This window comes from Crinia signifera, chromosome 4, assembly GCF_055691185.1.
Source record: "Crinia signifera chromosome 4, ASM5569118v1, whole genome shotgun sequence".
In the NCBI taxonomy this organism is placed as follows: Eukaryota; Metazoa; Chordata; class Amphibia; order Anura; family Myobatrachidae; genus Crinia; species Crinia signifera.
This window is the reverse complement of record NC_139220.1, coordinates 40,382,265-40,397,086: the sequence shown is the minus strand read 5'-3', so window position 1 is coordinate 40,397,086 and position 14,822 is coordinate 40,382,265. Positions and strand designations below refer to the sequence as shown.

Below are 14,822 nucleotides of genomic sequence, written 5' to 3'. Positions count from 1 at the left end.
GGCAAATAATCTAAATTGTAACTCACACTAATAATATGAGCAAGTTGGTTGGGTACGTTTCACATCACAACTCTGTGCTGCAGGGAGAACCTGCTACTTCCACTATTTCCTGAATGTTCTTGAATCCAGGCTCACTAGAGTGAGTATCAGCATTGTTTTTACTACGCCTGTTATAAAAGCTTTTTTTTTTTTTTTATTGATACATTTGGAAAAAGAAAAAGACTGCGAAACCTGTCCTTCGTATGGGCACTGGGCGATTTTTGGCTATTTTCGAAATGATCGGTTTAGATTGTTTAGAAATTAAGCCCAAATTGCTGTGTGTGTACACGCGATATCAATGTACGGTCCTGGCTCAGATCTTTAGCACAGGCAGGCAAAATCTAGTTAGATCACTTAGCAAGCGGGTTTAAGCTTCTCTGTGTGTTCAGTATGAGTGATTGCGATTGACTATTTATAATAACCAGATCGCTACGTGTGTATGGGCGATCTACACACAGGGAAAGTTAAGTGAAATCGCCCACCCTTATTCACTTAACACAATAGTTAAGCACACAACTCAATGGTTGCTTGCCCCTTATGGTTACTTTATATGGTGGTGTATAGTTGTGCTTCCGACTGGCTAGATGTTTTATGATTGGCAGCCACCAGCACTGGTTTTTCCTATCACCTTGACCATAAATCATTTTATATAGTCCTAGACCACCAACCAGGGGCACCCCTGCAAGAGTCTCGTGCCACCCCAAGGTGCCCAGGCATGCAGTTTGGGAACCACTGCACTATACAGTATAACTCTCATTATTATTAATTTATTTTATTATTTATTAACAGATATTTTATATAGCGCACAAATATTCCGCAGTGCTGTGCAGAGAATATTTGAACACTCACATCAGTCCCTGCCCCAGTGGAGCTTCCAATCTATATTCCCTACCACATGTGCACACAGACATTCTAGGGTTAATTTTATTGGGAGCCAATTCACCTACCAGTATATTTTTGGATTGTGGGAGGAAACCGGATTACCCGGAGGAAACTCATGCAAGCACGGGGAGAATATACAAATTCTGCACAGTTAGGGCCATGGTGAGAATCAAACCCATGACCTCAGCACTGTGAGCCTCATTATGTGGCTTCCTGCCACATGCAGCCCCATCCTCACTAATACATCACTAGGCTCCTGATATACTCTGTGCTGCTGGGACTATTCTTCCAATATGTAACTCTCGGGGCAGTAAGTATCAAAGACGTTAATAATGAGGTACAATGATGTGTGACTGAGCTGTGTTCCCAGCTTAAGAAAAAAAACCCTTCACCACCAAACTTAACAACATAGTTAAAAAGTTATTGTTTAATGATGCTTTAACAGGTGACAATGCGGTCTATGTACTAAGCATTGCTGAGAGATAAAGTACCAGCCAATCAGCTCCTAGCTGCTTTGTTACAGGCTGTGTTTGAAAAATCACAAAAACTGGTTGGCTGGTACTTTATGTCCATCCACTTTATCGCTTGCTCTCCAAGGTTTAGTACATAGAGTAGTTTAATCGGTACACTCCAGTCTATCAGAAGCCACTATTTTTATTTATTTTTTTAATCCTGATACCAAAAAAAACAAAACTTCTGATTAATTTTGTAAAAAAAAAAGGTTTTGAAAAACACAAAAGTACAGATCATTCTAGCAGCCTATATTAGTTCCTGTAAATGCAGAATAACGATGCCGGTGTTCTTTTATGTGGTGCAATTAAACATTAACAATGAATCCTTTCTATTGATTCAAGTAAGGATGAAGACACCGGTCACAATAGAATTAGACGGATTGGGAATAATTTGCGGAATGCTAAAAATTTCCAGACTGCAATAATTGGCATGAGAGGCTTACCCCGCAACTTAATGGCCAGAAATCTGATCTAAATTTCAATAGCGGAAGTTAGAAAAAGGAACACTTTCAATACCATAGATTTGAGGCAAAGAATAAGAAAATGCATTGTGAGGAAAAGCAGAGTCTATTTTTTAGGGGCTATAAATATGCAAACTACATTCAGAGAGGTCTACTTTGCACACATAACTGCTATGCTAGAGTATTAACCGTTTAGGGTTATGGAAATTTAGGGGAGATTTAGCGAAGCTTGTACATAAAACAAGAAAAAAAGAAACCACCAATCAGCTTCTCAGATTTTTCAAACACAGCCTGTAAAATTAGCTGATTGGTTGGAAATCTCTCTTCAAGCTTTGATACCCCCTTTTTATTTAAAAAAAAAAAAAGAAACCGTTACCCATAGAAAAATGAATATTAAAATTTCGTCTTTTGTATAGAGATAGAAGGATAATTGGCTGAAGACTTCCATGTCCATGTAAATGAATGCAGGGAGAGCAGAATATGAACTGCCATTAATGTTCCAGTTTGATATATATTACTGACGACAGGAAGAGGAAATTAAGTTGTCTCTTTGAAGGCGTGGGATATACATAATCAGCCACCCGCTAGTGATCAAGAGCCACGCTCCATTTACAATTCAAACAAACGGAACATGATTTATTGCTGCAGAGCATGAGGTGGATTATGGGTAATGCCGTTTTGCTCGGACGGACACCTTGATCACCTAGCTCTCTGTCTGTATAACTTCCTGCAGTGACTGGATTACTAGGCAATCAAGCATTACAGAATGCACAGGGGACACCAGCAGAACGTCCCCAATTTTAGTGTGGCAAACACTGAGATATTACATGATAAACATTTTATTTTGAAAGTCAGTGGGGGGGGGGGGGAGTATCAGACCTCCTAAATACAGCAGGTGGAGACTTTTCCCACAGCCATCACATTTCTCAAACTCGGTGCTCAGGGAACCCTTAAGGCGAGGAAACACTTTTTTTTTTAAAGCGGCAATCATTTACACTGCAATACCAGTTGGATTTTGCAGTGTAAATGATTGCCGCTTTAAAAAAAAACCTGGAGATTTCTTACCAAATCTCTCACTTTCTGAATCTCTCATCCTATTACATTTCACCCTATATATAACATTCAGGACTATATGCACGATAATGATATAATTGTGCATATTGTCCAGTGTGTCCCCACTATTGTGTTAACGATGCATTCTCCCGCAGATTGTTAAGGACAACCCATATCGTCTGAACATTCCGTCAAATCGGACGACTTCGACGGTGGCGTCACTGAACGATATTGTTCAGTGTTTAATCCAGAAATCCCTCGCTTTGTGGCACTGCCGATATCGTTAAAGATATTGGCAGTACGGCATTTTGTATAGCATGCATTCCCACTATGGCCCTAACTGTGTAGAGTTTGTATATTCTCCCCGTACTTACGTGCATTTTCTCTGGGTAATCTGGTTTCCTCCCACAATCCAAAAATATACTGGTTGGCTAATTGGCTCCCAAAAAAATAACCCTAGAATGTCTGTGTGTGTGTGTGTGGTAGGGAATATAGATAGTAAGCTCCACTGGAGCAGGGACTGATGTGAATGTTCAAACATTCTCTGTAAAGCGCTGTAAATGATAGTAGAATAAAAAAATGGTAACCTAATATGGCAGAAACTGCCATAGGACAAAGAATCTAAATTGTAACTCTCACTAATAATATGAGCAGTTGGTTGGGTACGCGTCACATCACAACTCTGTGCTGCAGGGAGAACCTGCTACTTCCACTATACCAGTGGTTCCTGAATTCCTTGATTCCTGGCTCCCTAGAGTGAGTAGAAATTTTCTACTCAGTAATTTGTTCTTCCGTATGAAGGGGGGTCACGCTGCTCCCGGCAAAATGACACGGCATTTGAAATGCTGTGTATTTGCCGGGATTTTCAGACTTTTCTGTCTGAAAGGGGTATTACATTTGGAAACTCCCCTCTAAAAATACTGCATTTGCCACTGGACATCCACAGCACATGAGCTGTTGGTGGTATGTGAGGGCTGGAGGCGAGACCCTCTGCGATGCACTATGCTGCAATATTGTTTCCGTTCTTTTTTTGAGAGAACATAAAGTTATTTCAGAATACAGAACGTAATTATTGAAGCGCAAACATAGTAGCGACATGCTTGGAAAACGATCATCTGAAAATGTGAAATGTCTTGTGATATGGGCACACTGAGAATTCTGCTCCATCCAGCCTTCATTCTTGGAATATTTATTTTGGGAAATGTCCTATTCCAAGTAGTGAGGGACACATTTGTAAAAGGAAAAGTAGATTAAGCTAGGACTGTTGTCAAATACATTTCTGTAACACAAACAAGCTTCTTCTCTGCCGAAAGTAATGTAAGGTGGGTAGACTTACGTGGCATACACACAGAGCTTCTGATGCCCCGTGCTATGTGGTGTAGGTTAGCACAGATTGCTCAGCTCACATGCGATGGACCAATGTTTTATGCCGAGAACACTGGCGATCTAACTAGATGTATACTGCACGCAGTTTAAATCTAGTCAGGCAATGGCGACACGCAGGACCGCGCATTGCCCTCGCTGGGAGGGTGTACATGCGGCGCAATCTGTTCTCAATTTCTAATACCTTTCACAAAAAAAATTGAAATTCCCAGGTCAAGCAGATCCACCCAGGAATTTCATGAAAAACACAGGTCATTTTTCTGAGTGAAAGGGTTAATCCGGATCTTAAACTACGGGTCTCCGACACTGCTGCAAATTACCAGGGTCAGAGGCCGCCCTAGTACTATTCAGTTTCTTCTAAGGATGGGATGTGGTGACGATCCTGACGGACTGGATGCCAGAATCGCTATTATACCGCCGGCAGCCTCACCGCTGGTCATCCGTATTTATTCCCTGGGCCTAAGGGTAAGCAATTTGCAAAGACTGAATTTTGATAACAAGCTTTTGCTGGTGGTAGTGTTTTATTACTACAGTTATGTAGCTATGCCTTATGCATTCCTTTAAGGGATCCTTTAGATCCTACGCACAGTACTAAGGGCCTGATTCTGGTTCACTCTTACGCCGCCTGCCGAAGGCGTCCGCACAGCAGTCCTACACATGTGCACTAAACATCAGTCACCAGTGCAAATATGTCCAAATTAACCAGAATCAGACCCTACATTATTGACCAACTTGATGACTGCAGGGAGATTCCAGCTGGGTGCCACTTTGCCCCATAGCAGATGAACCAGGGCTGCCCTCTGGACAACATGGTATTATGAAATACAAAAGGACCATCAAGCACATTCAAAACTTAGAGGTAGATGTATGTAGCAGTGATAATGGAGAAGTGATACACAAGTGCCTGGTACTTTATCACCGGCCAATCAGCTCTAGACAGTTAAGTTACAGGCTGGGTTTGAAAAGGGTCAGTCAGGAGCTGATTGGCTGGTGATAAAGTACCAGGCACTTCATCACTTCTCCTCCGTTATCACTGCTTCATACATCTGCCCCTAGATTCCTAATCCTATTTCCACTGTTATCCAGAGATTCTCCTCCTCGCAGTCACATGGTCCAGAATGATCTCTTGCAATCTATTGTTAGCAGAGACACAAAGAATCAAGGTATGCGCGGAATGGAACGCAACGGACTAGGACACTGTGAGACTGGAACCAACGATGGCAGTAATACACGTGTTACTGTATCTGGCAGGATCGCCAACTGCATTCCATACGTTCTACAATACATGATCCAATTGTCGCAGGTTATCAATTAACTGTATCTATAACCTGAGGGGAGAGGACCCTGTTACCATGGCCAGGGGTTTTATTTCTTTGTAACAAAACGAAATCTAAGAAGATCGCCTTTGACTGACCGAAGTAGGACGTAAGCACACTGCAGACATTTGAAACGCTCCTCTCATGAAGGAAAAATAAACAGGTCACAATTAAAAATGATTGTTTAATGCAGGCATGTCCAAACTGTGGCCCTCCAGCTGTTGTGAAACTACACATCCCAGCATGCCTTGCCATAGTTTTAGCATTCCCTATTAGAAAAACTGTAGCAAGGCATGATGGGACTTGTAGTTTCACAACAGCTGGAGGACCACAGTTTGGACATGCCTGCATTAAACAATAATTTTTAATTGTGACCTGTTTATTTTTTTGTTGGGTACAAATGCCTTGTATGCACAGCCATTATTACCAATATTACCTATACCAGGCATGGGGAACCTTCGGCCCTCCAGCTGTTGTTGAACTACACATCCCAGCATGCCCTGCAACAGTTTTAGCATAGCCAAATTGCAAACGTGTAGCAGGGCATGCTGGGATGTATAGTTCTACAACAGCCGGAGGGCCGAAAGTTCCCCATCCCTGAGCTAAACCCATCACAGTGAGCAGACTGCGAGCTACATAAAATGTGTTCCCCTCTATGTGTGCATGCCCAAACGGAGCAAGACTTGAATGGCCATCTAGTGGCAGCCGATGTATGCTTCCATGGGCAAACACACACAAGAGGTGGTCACACAGGGTGAGGATCATTGGGACGACATGCATTGGGTCAACCACTGAAGGTCAACACAGGAAAAAGGACAACAGGGTCAAAAGGTTGACACAAGCATTAAGAAGTTCAACAGCCAATAGGTCGACATGGATCTGTCAAGCCCCCCCCTGTCGACATAGTCAACATGGACACCGAAAAAGTGCACCATGTTCCCTCGCATGGCTTGCCATGATTCTCCCTCCATGCCCTAGAGCATGGGTCCTAAAACTGCGGCCCTCCAGATGTTGTGAAACTACAAATCCCAGCATGCCTTGCCACAGTTTTGCTATAAGGGAGTGTTAAAACTGTGGCAAGGCATGCTGGGATTTGTAGTTTCACAACATCTGGAGGGCCGCAGTTTAAGGACCCATGCCCTAGAGGATGGCAGAACATGGAATACCGCCTGTCAGCACATGGCAGCTAAAAAAAAAAAAAAACAACGTAAAAAAACCAAGTCAACCATTTGACTGTCTACGTTCCCAATGTCGACCTAATTCTTGCGACAACCTTTTGACCCTGACAACCTTATTCTTGTGTCCACTTTATGCCTGTCAACCTTCAGTGGTCAACCTTAATACTGTTGACCTAACGACCGTATATCGTCACACACACACATTCACAATACTATATAATCAACACTACTGCAGTCCAGATCCCGACACTGAATGAAGACACTGCTTCGGAAGTAGAGTAACTAGTTAAAAGCCCATCAAAATGACGACTTCTGCAATGTACTTTCTCTCTGTGTTTTAGTTTCATTTTGAGCTGTGACCGTTTTTAGCCCACAAACTTTCCTTCCCACCCCCAGTCCCTATCTGCTCCTACCTCCAATCCCTGTCTTCACAGCTCCCTCTCTCCATATCCAGCGAGTCTGAAACAGACCAGGGTCCCTGCAAAATTTGCTTTCACAGTCTGTTAGTTTAGCACACAAAGGAGTAATTTGGCCTGTCGACTGGCCTCTAGTTGTCATTGAAGGTACTTCACCTCTTAAAGGTGAGGAGTAGTTAGTTGTATATATATGCCACAGCATGTCCCAGTGATTTTTCCTTAAGATAACTATTTTAATCTGACTTGTCCCTGAGGCGCGAGTGATTTCTATAGAAATGCCAGCATCTCATTTCCAGTCCTGTAATTGGATAGCGAGGGGTTTTGACTGTCCCGCCCAAAAATGAACCTGCCCCATAATATACATTTTAAAAAGTCATACGTTTTTCTGCAGACATTTCTTATAAGAAATAATTGATATAAATGATCAAAGAAATACAATTAGTATTATATTATTAATTATTATATTAATTATTAATTATTAACACTTGTGGCCGCATACTTAAGAATATTGATATAATGTGTTAACTGCCAAAAACAAATGGCCTTTGCATTAAGAGACCAGTTGATACATTTGCAGACTTGTAGTCGGTTGCCATTATTTAGGCAGAGGACCCCTTTAAGATAAATGGCAGCCTGAGGTCAAAAGAGGTCAACCCTGATGGCTAATTAACTGGCCAGAGTCCAAAAAGGTTGTCTAAAGTGCAAATGTCTGAGGTAGGGGAAGAGCAAGACGACACCAAAATAACAGTGGTACTTCCACATGTGAGAGTAGTAAAAAGAAATAGTTCTATAGGTGTCGAATACTAAGAAAACAAATGATTATTATTCAAAATACCACTATGGTGTCAGTCCAGTTAGCCCCGATGATGTCGTGGAGGTGAATCACCGCAGCAGCGGGCCAGACATTGGGCCAGATGCACTAAAAAGTGATAAAATGGAGAGCGATAAACAACCAACCAATCAGCTCCTATCTGCCATGTTACAGGCTGGGATTGAAAACTGTCAGGCAGGAGCTGATTGGTTGGTTGTTTATCACTCACCACTTTATCACTTTTTAGTACATCTGGCCCATTATAATGAAACTAGATAAACTATCAGTCACTCCCCAGTTGGAGACTATTGGGTGCTGGTGACGTAACTGAATAATATCATTCAGTGCGTATGCACCATATCATCCACTCGTGAGCGGATAGTGTCCGTCCCATGGGTCATCTAGTGTGTGTGAAGATCTAGTGGGAGATTTATCATCGCTTGGGTCAAGATAAAGTACCAACCAATCAACTTCTGTTTACAGATTAGGTTTGAAAAAATGACGAGATGATTGTGACGAGATGATTGGTGAATACTTAATTTCTATCTAATCTTTCATACACCTCCCCTCAGCCTCCAGGATGACCAGTATTTATCAAGCTCAGATATACTGAGATGTAGTGATGATTCTGTGTAGCCTATTGGCTTTGTGTAAGTTTATTCATTAAAAGTAATCTAATTTGTATGCACAACTCTATGTGTGTGAGGGAAGATGACAGAAGAGCCAGGTTGCGTAGTGCATTCTGGGGAAGATGTTTTAAGCCTGATGAAGTGATGATAAAGCACCAGCCAATCAGCTGTGTTTGAATAAGGACAGTCCGGAGTGGATTTGGCTGGTGCGTTATCACTTTGTCAGGCGTAATACATTGCACCATTGTTCCAAAATGGACTGCCCCCATTGTGTGGCTATGCACTCGGGATTAAGAAATTACTAAAACCAGGATTTACAACAGTAAATAATTGCACTGAACATCTTATATTTACTTAACTTTCAAAGCCAACCGAGCCAAGACTACTGAGCAGATTTTGAAACGAGGGCCCAAACCCTCCTAACCATAACCAAGGTTCAGACTGTGATGCTCTAGTTCAGCTTCCCGAACGGCATTATTACAGGCAAGGTTTTAAGGATATCCATGGTTAATCAAATTGTCTGAGGTACTACTTAATCCATCTGTGCTCAAACATGGATATCCTTAAAACCTGGATTAAAATAGTTGTGTTTGGGAAACTCTGCTCTAGTTGATGTTGAGCTGCAGGCCCTTGTTTGCATGCTAAAGCATCTACTTCCGCAAAGCTTGAAGGACATAAGGTGCATACACACGGGGCGATATATCGCCCATTTTCTAAAGGGAACTACTGCCAGTGGAGCCCCAGAGGGAATCAACTGGTCACAGGAGCTTGCGATCATAAGGGGGCTAAAAATAGGAGCGCGCACCTCGCGATGTATCGCCGGTGCACACTCCAATCACTGGCAATATGGTCACTCAGCGTCCATATTGCCAGCGATTTTTGCCCGTGTGTACACAACTACAGTTACCTATCTCTGCTACATACACAACTTGTCATATACAGAAGTGTTCTCATTCAATTCATGTTTTACACCAAATGGCATTAGACGTATATCAGGGTTGGCTAAAATGACACGATTACTCTAGCCACACCCCCAAACAGGCCAGCATGTCTGTGGCTCTGCCCCTGTCCCCTGAGCTCCCGGAGAGGGCAGCCAAAAAGTCACCAAGTATGAGGTATGTAAAATGTAGATGCTCCACCCCAGGTGTGGTATATCCGCTTATTTTATGGAGTGATCCCGCTAGAATCAGGGTAGGGCAGATTTCAGAGGTATAGGGGCAGCATGAGTGTGGAGTGATGTGGGTGGGACAGCCCCACTGGTTTCACCAATGTGGGGGAGGCAGCCCCACCAACATCACCAATGGGGGCATGCCCGGCACTGAGGGATGTGCTGGGTTCCTCCAAGCTGTCTGGTTAATATTAATAGACGCATTGCGCATGTTGGCTGTTTGGGCAGGGCCCTTTTAACTTTTAAAAATATCGAGCAGTGCTAAAACAGCCTATCGTTCATTACGCATCATAGCTCAATACCAAGATACTAGTGAACACGGGACACTAGATCACTACTTATGTCACAAAGGAATTGGTATAAAGGCATACAAAGTTGCAGACTGAACATAGTCATACATTCAGGGAGACATGAGGCAGCTGGGAGTATTACAACTACATGTAATGCCACCCCAGTAGTCCATGCTCCCACGCAATGTACATTTATTGCATTGGCGACACAACTAAAGGCCCCATACACTAGTACAATCTGGCCTGTTTTCATCCGATTCCGAAGGATCGGCCCAAGAAATCGGATGAAAAGTGGCCAAATAGCAGGTGGATGAAGTCTGATCAGATCCGATGTGCATTCCCGGGCACATTATTGGTAAAGGTACCCATACACTACTGTGATGTAATACTGCGACACCCTTGAGCTGCCCGGGACCTTCCCAGATGACCCCGCTCCCCGCCACTGGGAAGTGGGAAGAGTAGGAGGTCAGACGAACAGCAGGTCCGACCTCCGGCTCATGTCCAATGTGAACGAAATCACGCATTGGACACGAGGGGAACATCAAACACATCTGATGTGGGCCGATTGCTTGGCCCGATCCGTCGGGATTGGGTGAAATTGGCCCAAATCGGACAAGTGTATGGGCACCTTTAGTTGGAGGTCGGACCTGCCAAACATAGGATAAGTTGAAATTGGTCCCTCCAGCGGCATATTGCGTGTGCTTTTTAGCACCTGTGATTTTTGCATCCGATTTCCTTTGAACTCCCCCGGCAGCTCCCCAGGAGTCCTATTACATACGATAAATCGCGATATAAAAAATTGCACAGAATTGCTCCCAGGGGAGTTTAAGGGAACTTGACTTGATGCGACTTAAACTAATACCCCGTTCTCACTGCTGGCAAATTCCCGGGTCTAGCATGTCGACCCGGTAATTTGCCTTTTAACACAGGTTTTTTTGCAGTGTGAACTGTCTGCATACTCGGATGTCATACACGGGTAAAACCCTTCTTTTTACCCGTGTTTGAGATCCGGGTATGCAGACACGGGCTGACCCGTTCACACTGCAAAAAAAATGTGTTAAAAGGAAAATTACCAGGAAGAACTGCTTCACCTGGGAATTTGCCTAGCAGTGTGAACACGGCATGTTTAAAGGGACGCTTGGTGGGGGAAAAGTCTGTGGCGGTCCAGATGAGGCTACCTGGGGCAACCTGAGCCAAGGTCGATACATCTGTAGGTCACCTTATATACAACACTGAAAAAGACAGCATCACACCAAGAAAATGGACTAGTCCCTTCACTTATATACACTCAACCTAAATCGGACGATCCCAAATTACAGAACTGATATAGTATTATATAGGTTATTTAGATATAGGATTAGCAGCGGTATTACAACTTAACCCATGTGGCAGTCACGCAGAACTGTACTCATTTACCACCACGTTCACATGTACCGGGTAACCCTCCCTAATACTTTGCAATGTATACTAGTCAAGTGTATATGGTCGTTAGGTCGACGCCTGAAAAGGTTGAAATACCTAATGTCAACATGGCTGGTTGACCCAAGGATGCAATAATTAGGTAGACAGTCAAAAATCAACATGGGTGTCCACTTATTTTTTCAGCTGACATGTGCCGACAGTATTTCGGCAGTATTTCATGCCCTACCATCCACTACTGCGTGGTGTGAGAATAAAATGGCACCTGCGCGCAGCAAACCATGAGAGGGGACGCAGTGCGCTTAGACGGTGTCCATGTTGACATTCGGGAAACAAAAAATGAAAAATCCAAGTCGACCTTTTGACTGTCAACCATGCCATTGTCGACCTAATGCTTTCGCAACCAGAGTTCACCTGTAACTGCTTTGGGTGCACTACAAGTCCCAGCATGCGCTCTTACCTGCACTATATTGTGTAATACTATACTACAAGAGAAGTTAGCCCACCACAGCACAGCAGAGGCAGCTGGCATCAGCACTGTGTCCTGCAGTACCAGGCTGCTCCTGTGTGCTGGAATCCGGGCTGATGTGGCAGCGGCAGCAGGAGCAGAGCACAGTGCGGGACAAGCCGGGGAAAGTTTGTCCCGCACAGTTATATAAGTGTGAGTGACAGGGGCACAGGCAGTGAGTGTGATACAGCGCAGTCTCCGCTTACCCCACCATCCTGCCCACCATCCGGGGCAGCGTCGCTCTCATCATCCTCCTCCTCCTCCTACCGGATCCCTCCGGGGCACCGGTCACAGCGGCGGCGGCGGCGGCGAGGATCGGAAGTTCCAGGCTTGTTCGGGGTCTGCTGGAGGCAGCAGGAAACGGAAACTCCGGGAAGTGTGAGAGAGGGAGAGGGGGCGAGACTGTGAGCCTGACTCACAGACACAGGGCGAGACTGGCTGAGGGGGGACAGCCGGTGGGTGTGAGGAGCCTGGGAGGGGGATCAACGGGGGTGGGCTCATCATCATCACCAGGCGGCGGCTACTGCTGCTGCTGGAGGCAGGGAGTCATCATCATCATTACCACACTCCCTACTTCTCATATGCTTAAAATATAAATAATAAAAAAAAAAACATTTATATATATATATATATATATATATATATATATATATATATATATATATATATATATATATAATTATTATTATTATTTCTATTATTTTTTTCTTTATTTTCAATGGTGCCAGAATATATTTAGATACACAGTGGTTCTCGGTGCCCTATCCTAAGGTGGTATATCAACGATAATAGGCAATACAAATCATTATTGCTATTCTGTGAGCATATATTTCTGTGATATACATGTAGGGCTGTATTCCGCACATTACTTTCCTCGTAAAGAAATTTGGAAATGAGAATTTCCACGTTTTTGTACAAAACTATTCAGCAAAGGGTTAACAGAGAAGTATCTCCTCCCATCTCGCACCGTAGGGAGCAAGCCGTGGGTCCCTACAGTGGTTTAATGTTTCGCACTATTCAGCAAGCATAAAAACGTTGACGTTCTCGAGAAGAGTTTGTATAACGCCATCTCAAAATGGCATTATATGGAGAATATCGTTACGTTTCCCAAAAACAGCAGGGACAGAGGGAAAGCTTTCCATCAGTTCACCGCAGGACATCCGGGCCTCGGTCCCCACAGTGTGACGGGCAAAAAGGGCAGCTACAGTCTGGAAAACATGTCTAAATTGATTTAAATGCGTACATAGGCTTTATATTTATTTATGTGGTTTTTATTTATGTGTAAAATGTATTTTATAATACCTCATAAATACAAGTGTATATACTGTAGACTAATGTAAAGGCTATGTACACATTTTGGGGGTTATTCTGATTCACTCGGAAAGGCGCAATTACTCTCTAATGGACAAAACCATATGCACTGCAGGTGGGGCTCTCTGTGCAGAGAGTTAAGCCCTGTACACATGCATCGATTTTTCCCGATTTTTCGATTCAATTAAGCTTATAGAAGCAAAATCGAATCCTAAATGAAATCGAATGGCTTTTGTGTCACTTTCGATCTACATTCGATTCGATGTGTGCTCCCGTTTTCACAAAATCGAACAGAAAAATCTACTGTGCAGCCAAGGAAATATTGAATCCGATCTAGTAAATCGAATGTGTACAATGTACCATGAACGGATATCGAATTCGATATCTAATGCAAAAGTACAGATCTAATGCCAAATCGAATGGCAAGATCTAATAGAAAATTGAATAAAAAAAACTGTGAAGAAACATCGTACATTTTTCAGACGTTTCTCCGATATTTTATTTAGGGGTATACGATTTGGTCTCCCAAAAAGACACAGGTTCAGTAAAACCTGTGCGTTTTTGTCGTTATCACTCAAAAATGGGTAGTTTCCACTCAAAAATTTGGTTCCAAATCTACGGTACAAGGACTTTCTGAGCAATATATTTACAATATCGGCTAGTCTGCACAGTCCATATCGTTAACAACCCCTTCCCCGGTCCTGGATATTCAGATGAGGGAGGTCCTAGTTAACAACGGTCAAGCTACAGCTTGACCGCCGCTACTCCCTTTTCTCGGCAAGTGTGTATGTCGATATCGGTGTCGGCTTGGATCAGCCAGTGTGTATTAGGCTTTAACGTATAGAAAATAGCATGATGGAATGAATGTGAAGGGGATCTTGATGACTCGGTATAGCCAAATAAAAGTTAACTGGCTTTGTTTAACCGTGACACGAGATAGCAAGCCATCAGTAGACAGTTGTGCCTCAGGTGAAATGTCTGCCGTTTACACTGTTATCGAAAGGTAATGGATACAGGGAAGACATATGAGTGTCAAGACGTATCAAGTATAGCAGCGAAGGCATCAAAGAGAGACTACAATAGGCAGAGAATAATCGGACAGGGAACTAACTTGTTTTTAGAAAGGAAACTACAGTATAAGGGGTCTATTTATTACCATTTGCTGAATTGGTTTTTGCTGTTTATGGCGTTGTCAGCACCATATTTATATAGATCATGTGAAAACAATCTGTCCCTTAGGGCTTTATTCTAATTCACTCTTAGAGGCAAATTCCTTCTCAAATGGACAAAACCATGTGCACTGCAGGTGGGGCAGATGTAACATGTGCAGAGAGAATTAGATTTGGGTGGGGTTTTTCTTCAAAGTGAGATCTATATTGCAGTGTAGAAATAAAGCAGTCAGTATTTTCCCTGCACAGAAACAAAATAACTCACCCAAATCTAATT

General features: G+C 43.2%; 1 protein-coding gene across 1 annotated transcript in view; it reads right to left on the bottom strand.

Moving 5' to 3' along the window:
- LOC146073984 (solute carrier family 45 member 3-like) overlaps positions 1 to 12,558 on the bottom strand; it is a 44,050-nt gene extending 31,492 nt beyond the window's left edge. Inside the window, exon 1 of the mRNA XM_083181623.1 lies at positions 12,272 to 12,558. The gene's annotated coding sequence lies outside the window, so the exon portion shown is untranslated. The remainder of the gene's footprint in view (positions 1 to 12,271) is intronic.
- Between the last annotated feature and the right edge of the window lie 2,264 nt (positions 12,559 to 14,822).